General features: G+C 39.5%; 1 protein-coding gene across 4 annotated transcripts in view; it reads left to right on the plus strand.

The window, feature by feature from the left end:
- The first annotated feature begins 2,920 nt into the window (after window positions 1-2,920).
- phf21aa (PHD finger protein 21Aa) overlaps window positions 2,921-17,176 on the plus strand; it is a 217,397-nt gene continuing 203,141 nt past the window's right edge. For 3 of the 4 annotated variants that reach the window (XR_009651772.1, XM_060911883.1, XM_060911885.1), the window contains exon 1: window positions 2,941-3,207. The gene's annotated coding sequence lies outside the window, so the exon portion shown is untranslated. Of the gene's footprint in view, window positions 3,208-17,176 lie in introns of all 4 variants that reach the window. The other variant, XM_060911884.1, reaches the window with a different exon arrangement.

The following is a 17,176-nucleotide window of genomic DNA, read 5'->3' on the forward strand; positions in this document are numbered from 1 at the left end:
CCTGGGGAGCAGTTGGGAGTTAGGTGTCTCGCTCAAGGGCACCTCAGCCCAAGGTCATCCCATATTAACCTAACCGCATGTCTTTGGACTGTGGGGGAAACCGGAGCACCTGGAGGAAACCCACACAGACACGGGAAGAACATGCAAACTCCACACAGAAAGGCCCTCGCCGGCCGCTGGGTTCGAACCCAGAACCTAATATGGAATATGACTAATCACATTAACAGATACAGTAAAGTACAACAACATAGGAGTTATATAATATGAATTATTTTTTTATAATGCGGTTTAAATACAAAATCTCTAAAATGGTGATAAAATTTCAAATCTGTAAAATAAAATTCAGATCGGAAACACAAAATGTTAAACTTCAACATCTGAAACACCACACTTAACTCTCTCTCTCTCTTCAACTGGGGACAGTTTGAAGGCATCTTAGAAGACAGGAAACAAGAGTTTGATCAGTTTTGAATGGTCCTGGATGCCTCACTCCTGAGGCAGCAGTTTCCTCATTTCGATCACACTTATTGGGTTACTGTTGTTCTTTTGTGCTGCAATCATTGTTTTATGCCTGAGTGATGAGTACTGGACTGTGCCAAGTTTCCCAAAAGCATCATAGCACAAAGATCGTCGTTAAATAGTAGAGCAAGCAGCACAATGAACATTCTCTCTCCTAGTTAAACTGCTTTTAGTGTTAAGAGGCTTTTGGGAAACCCACCCCTGGTTAGTTCTGTTTACAAGTATGGGGGGAAAAAGGTAGAGTAAAGGAGACGTTGTGTTGAATCTACAACTGTGTTTGTGTGTGATCCTTTATAACACAACAGTCAACTGCAAAAATAACTGTGTCCACCCTTTTCCATCACTAAATTTACACTGCACATCTTTAGTAAATCCTGACAGAAGAGGGTTTGTTCTGTAAATCATGAGTAAATCTGGCTCATAGTGCACTAAATAGGTTGTAGTATCAATAGTTTAGCCAAACAAACGTATACTTTATACGCTAAGAAGTACATTTGCGGGCAACAGTTTATTCACTGGAAGTCACAGCAACAACATACAAACATAGAAAAATGAGAAAGAATTAGAAAAACAGCAAAGGTATACCAATCACATTTACTGTAGTGGGCGTGGCCAAGATGGTGGTCATGGCAGTGGGTGTGGCTGTGCCTCCTGACATTGTGAAGGTTATGTTTATTTATTACTTTGTTTAATAACTAGCATGGCAGTCGCTAGGCTCACTATCATCTTGTGTGAGGATGCTATTTGCGAGCTAACAGTTTCTCTTTAGCTTGTTTAACAGCATGCTAATTCAAGTTAGCTAGCTTTAGCAAACCATTAGCCCAATATTTAATATGTAACGATTAATAACATTTACATACAAACCTCATTTCCAGAAAAGTTGGGATATTTTCCAAAATGCAATAAAAAAATTAAAAATCAGTGATTTGTTAATTCGTCTGAACCTTTATTTAACTGACAAAAGTACAAAGGAAAGATTTTCAGTAGTTTTACTGACCAACTAAATTGCAACTAAATTTGTAAATATAAACAAAGTCAGACTTTGATGTCTGCAACACAGTCAAAAAAGTTAGAACAGAGGCAAAATAAAACTGAAAAGTTTATAGCATGATTGTGTCTAAAAGGAGCATGCACCAAAGGCACAGTCCTTGCAAGCAAGGATGGGTCATGACTCACTCTTTTGTGCCAAAATTCGTGAGTGAATTGTTAGTCAATTCAAAAGGAACATTTCTCAACCGAAGATTGCAAAGAATTGAGGTCTTTCAAAATCTACAGTACATAATGTTGTGAAAAGATTCAGGGAATTTGGAGAAATCTCAGTGCATAAAGGGCAAGGTCAGAAACCACTGCAGAAACCACTGCTTCGAGCCCTCGGGCAGCACTGCCCGAGAAACTGTCATGCTAATGTCACAAATATAGCCACATGGGCTCAGGAGTACTTCGGAAAACCATTTTAACTTAACACAGTCTGCTACTGCATCCAAAAATGCAACCTGAAACTTTGTTACACAAGGAAGAAGCCATTCATCAATTCTATGCAAAAGCACCGCTGAGTTCTCTGGGCTTGAACTCATCTCAGATGGACCAAAAGACAGTGGAAATGTGTGCTGTGGTGTTTGTCTCTATGTGTTGGCCCTGCAATGATCTGGCAATTTGTCCAGGGTGTACCCTGCGATCCTGCATAGGATAAGCAGTTACAGATAATGTTTGGATATTTTTTTATTTGTGGTAATGTTATATGAATAATTTTGAAAAGGTGAGTTTACAAGTAAATGAGCAAATTAGCAAATGAAAAAACAAGCAAATAAATATACAGTGTACCTGGAACTTTATTATAAACCTTTTGATCATTATTAACTTAAACAAAACATTTTAATATTACTATAATGAACATTTTTATATCATTATAAATTATAAATTCTGGAGCTGCACATAATGAAGTTTTATGAACTGAAGGAAGCCAGTGTGTGTGTGTGTGTGTGTGAGAGAGAGAGAGAGAGAGAGAGAGAGAGAGAGAGAGAGAGAGAGAGAGAGAGAGAGCGTTGTGCAGGATGCTGATTGGTCCGTCCACGCGTTCACGTGCAGCGTCTAACTTCAGTTTCACCGAGTTTACATCCGGGTCCTTTTCCCTAGGCAATGAGGGCGCACTACCCCCATTCCTCAGGCAAAGTGAAATAAATTCGCCGCACTGGCACAAAAGTAGTCCTCTTTTGCAAACTAATCTTTTCTTTGCTATGTAGCCAATTTAATCGCAGACTATAACAGTATAAGATTGAAGTCTGTGCTAACGAATAAGTCTGAGGACAATTCGGGACAATTCGTGCTTTATACTGCATCTTTTCACTCTCCCATTCTCTATCTGGCTTCCTGCGCGGAGTGATACGTAGTGTTCGCAGGCCCGGCTGAATGAGATTGAAGAAGAGTTCTTGTTTTGTATGGCAGTTTCTCTGTTTCTCATACATTTTTGTAAAAAAAGAAATTTAACTCGTCTAATAAAAAATGTATTATCATACGTTATGAAGACTGTTGCGTATCAAGAGGAATAAAGTCATTCACGGGACGGGATCCGGTAGTGAATAACCTATATCGGGTTGAGAGTAAATATTTATTTAAATAATTTGTGTGTGTGAGGAGACCAAGGGCTGACTGACGGACTAACTGACTGCTGGAGGAGGAGTGAGGACGAGGGTGAGTGCATCTCCACATTCTTTCGTTATAACCCCAACTTTTATTGTCGACGAATTTGATTACACCTCACTCTTTCAACAAAAAGGGGCGTTTTTCTGAAATTGTATTTCGACGAAGAGGCTCTGGTTTTGTTCGTTTTTGCTTATTCTAGGAGTTGGCCGAGTGTGTGTGTGTGTGGGGGGGGGGGGGGGCTACACGGCAACTTGCAGCTCTTCTCACAAATTAAAATGAATTTTAGCACCAAAACTACTGAACTACTGATAATATAACAACAGAACTGACACCTCCTGAGCGTTTGGACAGTCCGTACTGAGCTCCATGAGCCTGTGTGTATTATAGCATCTCGTCTAGGCTGGTATCTCCAATGTACTTTGTGTTCTGTGAGCTTTCATTAGTATTATAAAGACGTTATAAGCACTTTATACACACAAGCGTCCAGGTTCACCGTCTGATTCCTTATCATGCTGCTTGAATGTCATAACAGTGATGCTAAACGGGCCTGTGGCCAAAGCATCAAGTTTCTACAAATGATTTATAACAAACCTAATAGCATGAACGAGATTTGGTGGAGCAGCAGAGGCTCTGAAGGCGGTTGTGTTTGTGGCTGTATTTTGGAAGCCGGTAGCGCTGAAGGCCTGACCCACAGCAAGTGCGCGAGCTGGAATTGCATTGTAACGTAAAGTGGTCGGAGGTGCTCCGTGTTGCCAGATTGGACGCTTTCCCTCCCACATGCAGCTTCTCTAATCACCTTTGGTTGTGAATAAATAGCCCCGGGCCGTTACCCTGTAGTTTAGCGGGGTTACAGTTGAGTGTGTTGAATAAGGAAGCTGTAGTGAACTGGGATGGAAATGCACCCATTCTGGCAACCTGGGCTGGTAGAAGCTCTGTTTCTGCTTTCCTAAATGTTCTGCTTTTTATCACTGTTATTAATAACGTTTATCCTCCTTTCAGATGCTTTTATTTCATTCTTATTCAGTCTCTATTTCTGTACATAACAATGCTGCCTTGTAAAGCAGGCCTGCCTGCTAATTCCCATCCAACATGTTCCTCCTGTACAGGGTAATTATTAGAGCCTGTATCAGAGAAGTGTGGGTATGACGTGTCAGTGACGTTGGGGAGAAGCTGTTGTGAATGTGGTGACGTAGATTTCAGGATATTTATACACATTATTCAGTAGTAATATCACTGATGTCTATGTCTTTTGGACAAAATGAAGAAGATAGAAAATGTAATTCATATCACAATAACATAAAGGAGTAGTGTATGTTAAGATGTTAATAGTGAAAATTATATAAGGTCCAAGCCTCAACGCCAGGCATTGCCCAAATGCCTGATTTGCCCGACTGAGAAGTTTGGGCAGAAATATTTTAGTGCGTTCGGCCCATTTGGGCACATCTATGGTCGGCTTTTTTAAGCACAAAAATGATTTTTGAGCAAGTACATTACAAAAACAAGACGTATTAACCAGCATCCTTGCCTCCCCTGTGATCGCCGTTTTGATTTTTCTTCCTGATTTACATAAGCTTAGCTGGTGAGCCGTGCAGCCATGTTTTACATGGCCAGTTCTCAAAAAACATGGCCATGAATCCCCAGACACAGCCTATACATTTTATACTAACCCATGCTAACCAAAATTTTGTGAAATTTTGTTGTTTTGTGAAGTAATTTTGTGCATTTCTGTGGACATTTTTGTTGATGGTCAGCGAATTCCCAGGGCATGCCCGGCACGCACGCTTTCCATATATGAAAGTTAAATTGAGAAAATCAAATTTACTGCAAAAATGTAGCATTGTTACTGGTCAGACTTCGAAACGAGGCTTGAATGGAAGTAAAATACTATGAGTTTTGAGATCTTTGCTGGTGAAGCTTGGAAGGTTTAAAATGAGTAGGTCATGTATTTAGATAAATATCTTTTACGAGTTTTTTATCATACAAGCATGATAATCATATTAACAGAAACTTTAAACTTTACACTTTCCTATGTGCCCACTGTCAAATAATATTACAGTTTCACTGTAAAAAAAAAAAAAGTTACGCCAACTTAAAAATTTAAGGCAACTTACTGCACAGGATTTTTGAGTTTATGTGACAACTAAGATTTTTAAGTTTTGAAGGAAGTTGTGCCAATTTATACTTTTGGTCTTCATATTCACACAAACTTAATTTTTTTCAGTTTTACATGATAAGAATTCAACTTTAAGGCCACTAATCTTTCATCCAAGTAAAAACTAATTTGACAAACGAAATGTGCAAACAATTCAGTATACTGAATTGGACATTTCGTTTGTCAAATTAGCTTCAGGCTTAAAATAAGTGAATGTGTGACTTAACAAAAAAGTACTGCCACTACAGTTTTATAGCAGTTTTGCTACCATCATGCTAAAATAAACATGCTATTTGAACTGGATTGTTATTTGTTTTATTGTGGGATAAAAATAAAATTGAACTCAAATTTTGAAGTTTTTACTTGGATGAAAGATTAGTGGCCTTAAAGTTGAATTCTTATCATGTAAAACTGAAAAAAATTAAGTTTGTGTAAATATGAAGACCAAAAGTATAAGTTGGCACAACTTTCTTCAAAACTTAAAAATCTTAGTTGTCACATAAACTCAAAAATCCTGCGCAGTAAGTTGCCTTGAATTTTTAAGTTGGCGTAACTTTTTTTTACAGTGTTTTAAACTACCTAAATTAGATGAAACATAAAACTTGTCACCTTCCTGAGAGCCCACTTCCGCATTCATGATAATGGCATGATAATCACTTTCACTCTTTTGGTTTCCATTGGTTTCTCTTTCACCAAGATTTACATTATCTTCAATAGTACTTTCATAAACTACCATCATTATTGAATTTTTTTGTATTGTTTACAGTATTTACATTTCAAGTAACTAGTAACTACAGGAAAATTTCCTTTCATTTGTAACTTAATTTAACTTATTTTTAACTCCTGTTTATTGCACTTTTTAACAGAATCAGAATGATTCCTAACATTTTGTGATGTAACATTTGCATTATGTCTCATCTCATTATCTCATCTCATTATCTCTAGCCGCTTTATCCTGTTCTACAGGGTCGCAGGCAAGCTGGAGCCTATCCCAGCTGACTACAGGCGAAAGGCGGGGTACACCCTGGACAAGTCGCCAGGTCATCACAGGGCTGACACATAGACACAGACAACCATTCACACTCACACCTACGGTCAATTTAGAGTTGCCAGTTAACCTAACCTGCATGTCTTTGGACTGTGGGGGAAACCAGAGCACCCGGAGGAAACCCACGCAGACAACATGCAAACACCGCACAGAAAGGCCCTCGCCGGCCACGGGGCCTTCTTGCTATGAGGCGACAGCGTTAACCACTACACCACCGTGCCGCCCTTTGCATTATGTATATTTTGCAGTGTTTCCCACAGACCAGGTAGCAATTTGTGGTGCTCCACTGTGCCGATGAGGGAATCGTGCGCTGTGGTGTCGTGGCGGTTGGTGGAGTCGGTCATTGGGGTGTATGCAAAGTGTTTACAGCGGGCGGTGTTCAAACACAGTATTTTTCTTCAGAGTCACCTGCTGGGACTATTTTAAAGCTACAAGAAGCATTTGAGATTATTCAGTTCAATCTAAATTCTTTTAAGTTCTTTAAGAGAAGACAGCTAAAACAGTTTTTACCAGAACCCTGCCTGGTTTCATTCCTCGACCCAACTTTACATTACAGGGCAGGCCATTAGTTTGCTGGGCTTGATGTTGGTGGAAAACCTGTGTTTTAAATTTATGAAAATTACTCACCAAAATTGAAGTTAAAGTTTAGTTTTTTGCCTTTTTGGTGGCAATCTTTCAATCATTCTTTAGTTTACATTCAAGGAATAAATTGCAAAAAACAAGCTGGAGGTTTTTATTTTAAATATTGAACTCAACACTTACCTCAACCAATACTAAAATGAAATAAATAGTATAATGTAACAAAATAATAATAAAGTAAAATATCATAATTAGATGTAAAAAACCACTTAAGGTAACACCAAGGCAACTAACAATAATGAAAAAGCATTACCCTAATTGGTGCAAAGCCTGCATGCCCTATCAGAACATTTAATTCTGCGTGGCTTCCTGAAAAAAACCTCAAGTGCCCTATTGTAAGGGAAGTCATTGGGTTCGGAACCATTTATGGAGATTCGTAAGCAGGCTGCCAGGTGTTCCCCTTGGAGCCTATTCCTGAGGTCTGTTTTAATCTATGGATAAAGTACATTTTCTTCATCAAAGCACTAAATTTCCATTACATCAAAAAAATAAAGGAATACTGAATTTCTATGTGCTTACCCTATTCATAGCTGAGAAATCCAGTGCAGTGATGGTTTAGCTACTTCGCCAATAAAGCTAATAAAGATGTTTCTTAAAATATTCAGATTTTATGCTTCAGATAGCATCAACTAGGCATCCCTGCGAGTATAACATTTTATTTAGGCTAGTGGGAAATCCTTATTTATTGTGAATGTCAAGCCATTATTAATAAACTTGCATGAATGCTGAAGCGGGATAAACGGGATAATGCAATAAGGCCGGTTCCTCGCGTCAAGCTGCTACTGTATGCATCAAAATTGGTTCACAGCCTGACTCAGGGATGTCCGTTTCCTCTAAGCCAAGAAGGCTATGATAAAGCTCATCACGAGCATGACGTAGGCTACCTTTTAAAATAAGGGGTCGGAAGGCGAATCGGGAAGGCTGCGTTATTCAGGGATGAGAATGAAAAATATTAAAGTCTGAAAAAAGCAAGGGGTTTGGGGGCTGCAGGCACCCAGTGGGGCCCAGGGGCAGGGAGCTAATGATTTTTGACTTTTTTTTTTTACCCCAAAACCATTAATTTTATCAGCAAAAAGTTGCAATGTATTTGGAAATAAATTCCCCTTCTTGGTGGACTACCAGGTGAAAATGATTAATATGGTACAAGAGACTTGTTTTTAATCAATTCACATTTGATGATTTCAAAAAATCAATGCACTTTTTAATATAAACGAGCTCTACAGTATTATATTTCTGCATTTTTGCTATTCATGTCTTTGAATACTCTAATCCTTTAAAATGAAGTGCAAACCAGAAAAAAAGTTCTATTATATAATTCTCTTAAGCTTTCTTCTGATGTTATCATGGTAGCAGGAGGTCTTGCATATTAAGCAGGCAACATTCAACATCACTTATCACTTCCCTTTCAACTGTTGTGTGTACTAATGCCGCTTTTCCACTACAAACGCGGCTGAGCCGTGCCGTGCTGAGTCGAGCTGAGTCGAGCTGAGCGGGGCTGTTGGAGTTGCATTTCGACTACAACCGCGCTGAACCGTGCTGGCTGGAAGTGGGTGGACACATTGGGTGGAGTTAGCGAAAGTGGGTGGACGTCACGTGATGTCGTTAAGCAGCGCAAACAGTGACATCAGTGACAGTGGCGGAACAAGTCAGAGCCGGGCCGGGGGCGGGGCAAATGACCGGGCCCTTTATTAAAGCTTATCATAACATCATTTTAGGCTACAAAATGTCTGCAACTGCGGTGTTTACCAATTTCAACACTACCGGGTGCAACTATGTTATTTAGTACATCAAGTCCTTCAAACGAACATGTAACTCAGAAACAAAAAACATTAGGATACTGTACATGGCTCATAATAAAACATCAATAGCCTATACTGCGCACATTATTTGAAGGGCATACGAATGAGCGCTCAGAGGTTGCAACGGTGACAGGAAGAGTCAGAAATAAAAGGAGGGCGGTGCAAACCTCACTGAATGCACTGTGTTTACCAATTTCAACACTACGGGGTGCAACTATGTTATTTTGTACATTAAGTCCTTCAAACGAACATGTAACTCAGAAACAAAAAAACATTAGGCAACATACTGTACATGGTTCATAATAAAACATCAATAGCCTACTGCGCGCATTATTTGAAGGGCATACGACGAGCCTTGCGCTCCGCGAACTCGTCCACGATGCTCTGTATGTCACTGATTCAGTGAGCTTTTAAGCGGTAGTCTCACGACCCGAATAGTAAACAATAAACATGGAGGACATGGAGTCGTTAGTGTTGCTGGTCTTGGTGCTGTGGCTTGTTGTCACCGACAACGCGGACAGATACTGGCAAGAGCGTATAGATGAGGCGAGGCGCATAAGGCTTCAGAAATTCTCGTAATTCGTAATTATTCTTCTTCCGGGTTTGCGGTGTTTACAGATCCCAGCGCGCTCGCGGGGCGTGTGTGGGCATGTGAGGACACTCCTCCTCACCAATCAGTGCACAGGGGAGTGTCTGCTCACGCCCCCAACCTCACTCGGCACGGCTTGGCTCACTTCAGCCCCACTCCAAAACGGTGCGAGATTTAGGGGCTAAGCAGGGCTGAAACGAGCTGAGTCGTGCTGGTTTTTGGTAGTCGAAACGCGAGCCGTGTTGGGCTGAAGTGAGCTGAAGCGAGCTGAAGTGAGCTGAAAAAGGGTAGTGGAAAAGGGCCATAACTAGGTTTTATCTGGACAGGATGTTGTGTAATGTAATACATATACCATATGGTCAATTTGAAGATCAAGATGGTGATTTTGAATTAAAGAACAGGCATGTACAATGGGCATTACATATTGGAATTTTTTTTTAAATCAAAAACTCTAAGTTCATCTCAGCCTAAAGTTTGGGCAGATGCTCCCGCGCGGCACATGCCAGCAATTCCCCCCCATCCCCCTATGAAATGAGCAATAAGTAGGAGAGTTATACACGGTATCATACCTAAAATTTTATCAGAAATATAGATATAATACTATGATTCTCCCCAACATGCTACATTAGATAAGCTAACCCCATTTATAAAAAGATACACACTTATATATGACGTGTATTTGATATATATGATGTATATTCATACATTGTTACTTTACGGAAATCTTCAATAAGTTTGGTCTTTTCATGCAAGCCTGTTGTAGACCTAAATTTAATGCACATGAACTGACACTCCTCACCTCAACATGTCCTTTGCAGTCATTTAAGCCACCATGGGCAATGCTGAAATCACTGTTGCAAACAGTACATCGCGCGAAACTGTCATTATTGTTGACCCTTATTAGACAGGGAGATTCTTTTGTGTAATCTGAGGTGAAGTGGGTTTTGTATTTTGGTTTTTTGGGGCGCGCGCTCTCTCTGCCATGCCGATCCTGTAGGCTGCACTGACTCAACTGAAAACTTCGGTCCTCGAGAAAAGAGAAGCCTGCCCACACTGAAAGCTGATTGGCTTATTTTGCTGAGTAACCCAATCAGGATGCTCTTTGTCTAGCATGCGCTCTCTCTCGCGCTCCCTCGCGCACTCCGTCATATGCGCGATGCAGACATTAATGTTTCGTGTGCACGCACTTGCTCGCTTGCTCTAGATTCCAGGAGATATTCTCCAATGTGCGGGCATCAGGGAGCCGCTATCAATATGCGGGAGACTCCCGGAACTTCCGGGACACTTGGGATGTCGGCGTTATAAGGTGACCACAGATCGTTAACCATACCCCCCCCCCCAAGAATTTCTCAGTGGGTTTACATCAATCTCAAAAACGATCATTTTGGTCTGAAAAAGTCGGAAATCCGCCGATCGGCAGAAAATTCTCATCCCTGGTTATTTTTAATTAGCACGCCTCTCCGTCTGTCTCTGTGTGCGCGCGCGCGCGAACGAGAAGAAAGAGCACTATGAATGAACAGAACGATACGCAACGGAATTTTTTTTTTTCAAAATCGCGAGTCTGATTGTGTGGCGCTAGGAATCCATTGTGTGGCGCTGCGCCACACAATGGTCTATGTATGGGAAACCCTGTTTTGTAAAATCAAAACTTGTTAAAGGTATATATTATTTTCAGTTGTATATATTTCATAATATTAATCTTCAGAGTTGGCTGAATCTCATTTGTTATCTTTGTTGTATATAGTAAAGATGTATTCTGTGTAATAGGACTTGTTTGCAACAATTTGTATTTTGTTTTTTTGTCTTTCAGTAAGTGCACTAGAAATTATAATTTAGGGTTTCTGCTTTTATTGCAGGAATTTGTAGAAGACTTAACAGTTAATGAATAAGAAACTAAATTTAAACTTTGTTATAACATAGGTACATATATATATATATATATATATATATATATATATATATATATATATATATATATATATATATGTGTGTGTGTGTGTGTGTGTATGTAATATATACTGGTATTACACACACACACACACACACACACACCAGTCGCGACCAAATTACAATCCCTACTTTCCGAAAAACACTCCCAACCTTCCCAATCCTGGCTAAGCCCCTGACAGCTATCTGCACTGTATCATTTATAGATTGATGTTTATTATTGTTAAAACAATATCTGAAGTTTTATTTGTAAAGTAACAAAATATCTTGCTCTAGACTTTTGAACAATGTTGTAAGATTTTATTCTAATTTCACCTAGTACAACCCCGATTCCAAAAAAGTTGGGACAAAGTACAAATTGTAAATAAAAACGGAATGCAATGATGTGGAAGTTTCAAAATTCCATATTTTATTCAGAATAGAACATAGATGACATATCAAATGTTTAAACTGAAAAAATGTATCGTTTAAAGAGAAAAATTAGGTGATTTTAAATTTCATGACAACACCACATCTCAAAAAAGTTGGGACAAGGCCATGTTTACCACTGTGAGACATCCCCTTTTCTCTTTACAACAGTCTGTAAACGTCTGGGGACTGAGGAGACAAGTTGCTCAAGTTTAGGGATACGAATGTTAACCCATTCTTGTCTAATGTAGGATTCTAGTTGCTCAACTGTCTTAGGCCTTTTTTGTTGTATCTTCCGTTTTATGATGCGCCAAATGTTTTCTATGGGTGAAAGATCTGGACTGCAGGCTGGCCAGTTCAGTACCCGGACCCTTCTTCTACGCAGCCATGATGCTGTAATTGATGCGGTTTGGCATTGTCATGTTGGAAAATGCAAGGTCTTCCCTGAAAGAGACGTCATCTGGATGGGAGCATATGTTGCTCTAGAACGTGGATATAACTTTCAGCATTGATGGTGTCTTTCCAGATGTGTAAGCTGCCCATGCCACACACACTAATGCAACCCCATACCATCAGAGATGCAGGCTTCTGAACTGAGCGCTGATAACAACTTGGGTCATCCCTCTCCTCTTTAGTCCGAATGACACGGCGTCCCTGATTTCCATACAGAACTTCAAATTTTGATTCGTCTGACCACAGAACAGTTTTCCACTTTGCCACAGTCCATTTTAAATGAGCCTTGGCCCAGAGAAGACGTCTGCGCTTCTGGATCATGTTTAGATACGGCTTCTTCTTTGAACTATAGAGTTTTAGCTGGCAACGGCGGATGGCACAGTGAATTGTGTTCACAGATAATGTTCTCTGGAAATATTCCTGAGCCCATTTTGTGATTTCCAATACAGAAGCATGCCTGTATGTGATGCAGTGCCGTCTAAGGGCCCGAAGATCACGGGCACCCAGTATGGTTTTCCGGCCTTGACCCTTACGCACAGAGATTCTTCCAGATTCTCTGAATCTTTTGATGATATTATGCACTGTAGATGATGATATGTTCAAACTCTTTGCAATTTTACACTGTCGAACTCCTTTCTAATATTGCTCCACTATTTGTCGGTGCAGAATTAGGGGGATTGGTGATCCTCTTTCCATCTTTACTTCTGAGAGCCGCTGCCACTCCAAGATGCTCTTTTTATACCCAGTCATGTTAATGACCTATTGCCAATTGACCTAATGAGTTGGAATTTGGTCCTCCAGCTGTTCCTTTTTTGTACCTTTAACTTTTCCAGCCTCTTATTGCCCGTCCCAACTTTTTTGAGATGTGTTGCTGTCATGAAATTTCGAATGAGCCAATATTTGGCATGAAATTTCAAAATGTCTCACTTTCAACATTTGATATGTTGTCTATGTTCTATTGTGAATACAATATCAGTTTTTGAGATTTGTAAATTATTGCACTCCGTTTTTATTTACAATTTGTACTTTGTCCCAACTTTTTTGGAATCGGGGTTGTAGTTGATGGTACAATAATTACAAACACTAACAGAATTAGTACATTCCAGTTGTAGCTATTGTCATATACTAACTATAATCATTCTTAATAAAATATAAATAAAATAATAAAAGCTAGCGGTAAGTACATTCAATGAATGGAAGGACATGCTTTTGTGTCTCAAACAGTAAACACCCTCTACAGTAAATATATATCATTTACATAGTGAATTATCCCATAGATAAATATGTCTTACCCCATTTTTCATTTGACATTGGCCCATCACTCATGTGAAGATGAGGACAGGTTGTTTAATTTCCTCCTAAATGCAATGGCAAACTGAATAATAAGACAGTATTGCAGTACAGAGTCCTGCTTTATGTTTTTAGTTTTATAATTCATCTTTGCAATTTTGCTAGTCATTGTTATAGGCAAAACAAAGTGTGTTTTGTGTCCTGAACTCTATATAAAAAGATGTATTACGTATTAGTACCGTACGTAAGTCTTCCATACAGTATATGATATTGATTTATGTTTCATGTTTTCAGGGCTTGTCTTGTTCTTCTGCTGCAAAAATAAAAGTTGTTTTTAAAAATAAATGTTTTTTAAAAACATGTACTTTTGTCTAAATAACTCAGTTATACCCCTAGAAAACATATCAGTATTGCCTTGAACCATGTACTTGAAACCTTGCCGAAATACCGTAAAATTTTAGGGCAAAAGGAAATTCAAGGGGCGTAAAAAAATTTTGAGGCCATTTAAGGTGTCAAAAGTTAATGTTGAGGCCCAAGGTCAGTAGTTTTCATGGCCCTTTTTAGAATCTGATTTAAATAATATTGCCTGTGGTCAATCAGATATATTCCATTCAGCTAGCATGATCTTGAACGAATCGAAAAGGAGTTCAGTATTATTCAAGCTGAATGGAATATATCTGATAAACCAGGAAAAAAAAGCCAGACAATATTATTATTATTATTATACGTACACACTCTCTTCATGTCAGCATTCTCAAAGGCCAACGCTCGCTTACCTGCAACTCGGTGCTGTTAGCGCGGCAGTCCAGTTATCGTCCAGCTGGCGTAGCAGTAGCGTTAACGAAAGCCAACGCTAGCTTACCCATGACTCGGTGCTGTTAGTGCAGCAGTGCAGTTACCTTCCAGCTGGTGTAGTGTTAGTGAAGGCCAATGCTAGCGCAGTCATGCCAAATATTATTATTATTTTCCCTGTGTAATTTACTTAGTTACTTTTAAAATCAACATCGACAACTACACACAACGGCACGATCTGGCAGCCAAAATTATCTCAAAATCTTCCACTTTTAATGAAGCAAACCTTGTGGCCATGTTTGTTTACAAATTGTCAGTCACTTGCTAGCACGGATGTTTTACATCTCCGACATGTCTCTTTTCCAGTTTTTCGATGTCCGTTGGTATATTTTTCTCTTGAAAATATGCATGAAGGATATATAATGAAGTTTTGGTAGCTTTTCGGGTGTTCAGCGCGTCTTCAGTTTCAGTTTTCAGTTTATTTATTTAGTGCTTAATCGTAGCAGTAGCACTAGATAAGCCTTGTCTTCTCTGTTTCCTGGTAGACAAAGAAATGATTCTGCACATGCTCAGCAGAAAAGTTTTGTTATTGGATATTCGCATGAGCTCTGACGTGTGACATTGTGTTGTTTTGACAATGTGCAATATTCAGGGTTTCCCATACATAGACCATTGTGTGGCGCAGCGCCACACAATGGATTCCTATCGCCACACAATCAGACTCGCGATTTAAAAAAAAAATAATAATAATAATTCCGTTGCGTATCGTTCCGTTCATTCATAGTGCTCTTTCTTCTCGTTCACGCGCGCGCGCACACACCCACCCACACAGAGAGAGAGCGAGCGAGAGAGACGGAGAGGCGTGTCCACAGGCCTGCCGGTGCACATATACCTGGACCGCAAGTAGGCCTGTTAGGCTAGTTGAAAATAACGCAGCCTTCCCGATTCGCCTTCCGAACCCTTATTTTAAAAGGTAGCCTATGTCGTGCTCGTGATGAGCTTTATCATAGCCTTCTTGGCTTACCTGAAACAGACATCCCTGAGTCAGGCTATAAACCAATTTTGATGCATACAGCAGCAGCCTGACACGAGGAACGGGCCTTATTGCATTATCCCGTTTATCCCGCTTCAGCAATGACTTCCCTTACGATAGGGCACTTGAGTTTTTTTTCAGGAAGCCATGCAGAATTAAATGTTCTGATAGGGCATGCAGGCTTTGCACCAATTAGGGTAATGCTTTTTCATTATTGTTAGTTGCCTTGGTGTTACCTTAAGTGGTTTCTTACATCTAATTATGATATTTTATTATTATTTTGTTACATTATACTATTTATTTCATTTTAGTATTGGTTGAGGTAAGTGTTGAGTTCAATATTTAAAATAAAAACCTCCAGCTTGTTTTTTGCAATTTATTCCTTGAATGTCAACTGAAGAATGATTGAAAGATTGCCACCAAAAAGGCAAAAAACTAAGGTAAAAACCAGAGATGCACCGATTGACCGGCTGCCAATCGGAATCGGCTGATTTTCACGTGATCGGCCATGACCGGCGACCGGCCGGTCAAAATTAAAATATGCCGATTTTCTGCCGATCAAAACTTGTGTATTACAGAGATGAAAGTGGAAATGCTTGTAATTCGCAACTAAAAAGACTGCAGCTACACTGGCAGCTTGAACATGCTTTCTAGTGCTATTGTGTTGTGCTTGTGCAGAACAGTGTCAGTCCTGCGTGCCTAACGAGCTCCGGCGCGCGCCGTTAACAAAAAAAAAATCACTATATTTGGATATATTATATATCCAAATATAGTGATTTTTTTTTTTGTGCCAGATATTGGATGTGAAAAGAAGAAAATGTTTGTGGTTGTGTGAATTTCCCATTACAGGAATTAATACGTTAGCCTATTACCAAACATCTAGTTAGATTTGTACAAAGAGAGAGAGAAAAAAATGTCTTTTTGTTTGTTTTACAACCTTGGTTGCACTTGATTCCATTGGAAATTACTCTACAAATACACATTTGACAAAGATGATAGAATGGCTATGGTATAAGTATGACTGGAAATTATTTTTGTATTTTGATATTGAATGAAGAAATGGGTTGTTCTATAAGGCATAAGTTTTCAGATCTAAATAGGCTTATGAAAGTGTGTTCCATAGCAGTAGGCAAATAATATGTGGGGGGGGAGTTGTTTTTGTGCCAGATATGGAATGGGAAAAGAAAAAATGTTTGTGTGAATTTCCTCATTATCTCATTATCTCTAGCCGCTTTATCCTTCTACAGGGTCGCAGGCAAGCTGGAGCCTATCCCAGCTGACTACGGGCGAAAGGCGGGGTACACCCTGGACAAGTCGCCAGGTCATCACAGGGCTGACACATAGACACAGACAACCATTCACACTCACATTCACACCTATGGTCAATTTAGAGTCACCAGTTAACCTAACCTGCATGTCTTTGGACTGTGGGGGAAACCGGAGCACCCGGAGGAAACCCACGTGGACACGGGGAGAACATGCAAACTCCTGTGTGAATTTCCTATTTCAGGAATTAATATGTTAATACCAAACATGAAGAAAGATTTTACAAAGAACAATGTCTTTTTGTTTGTTTTCAACCATTGAGGTGTTGAAAATTTATTACTGAAAATCTGGCAGAATGTTCTATTAAAGAAAAGATAAAAAGAAAAAAATAGTCTTTGTGTGTGCTGTGAAGTGGTTTGAAAAAATGAAATCGGAATGGGCCAAAATTGGTATTGGCAGGTCACACTCCATGGAAAATCGGAATCGGCCCAAAAAATTGCAATCGGTGCATCTCAAGTAAAAACTAAACTTTAACTTCAATTTTGGTGAGTAATTTTCATAAATTTAAAACACAGGTTTTCCACCAACATCAAGCCCAGCA

This window comes from Neoarius graeffei, chromosome 27 (assembly GCF_027579695.1).
Source record: "Neoarius graeffei isolate fNeoGra1 chromosome 27, fNeoGra1.pri, whole genome shotgun sequence".
Classification (NCBI taxonomy): domain Eukaryota; kingdom Metazoa; phylum Chordata; class Actinopteri; order Siluriformes; family Ariidae; genus Neoarius; species Neoarius graeffei.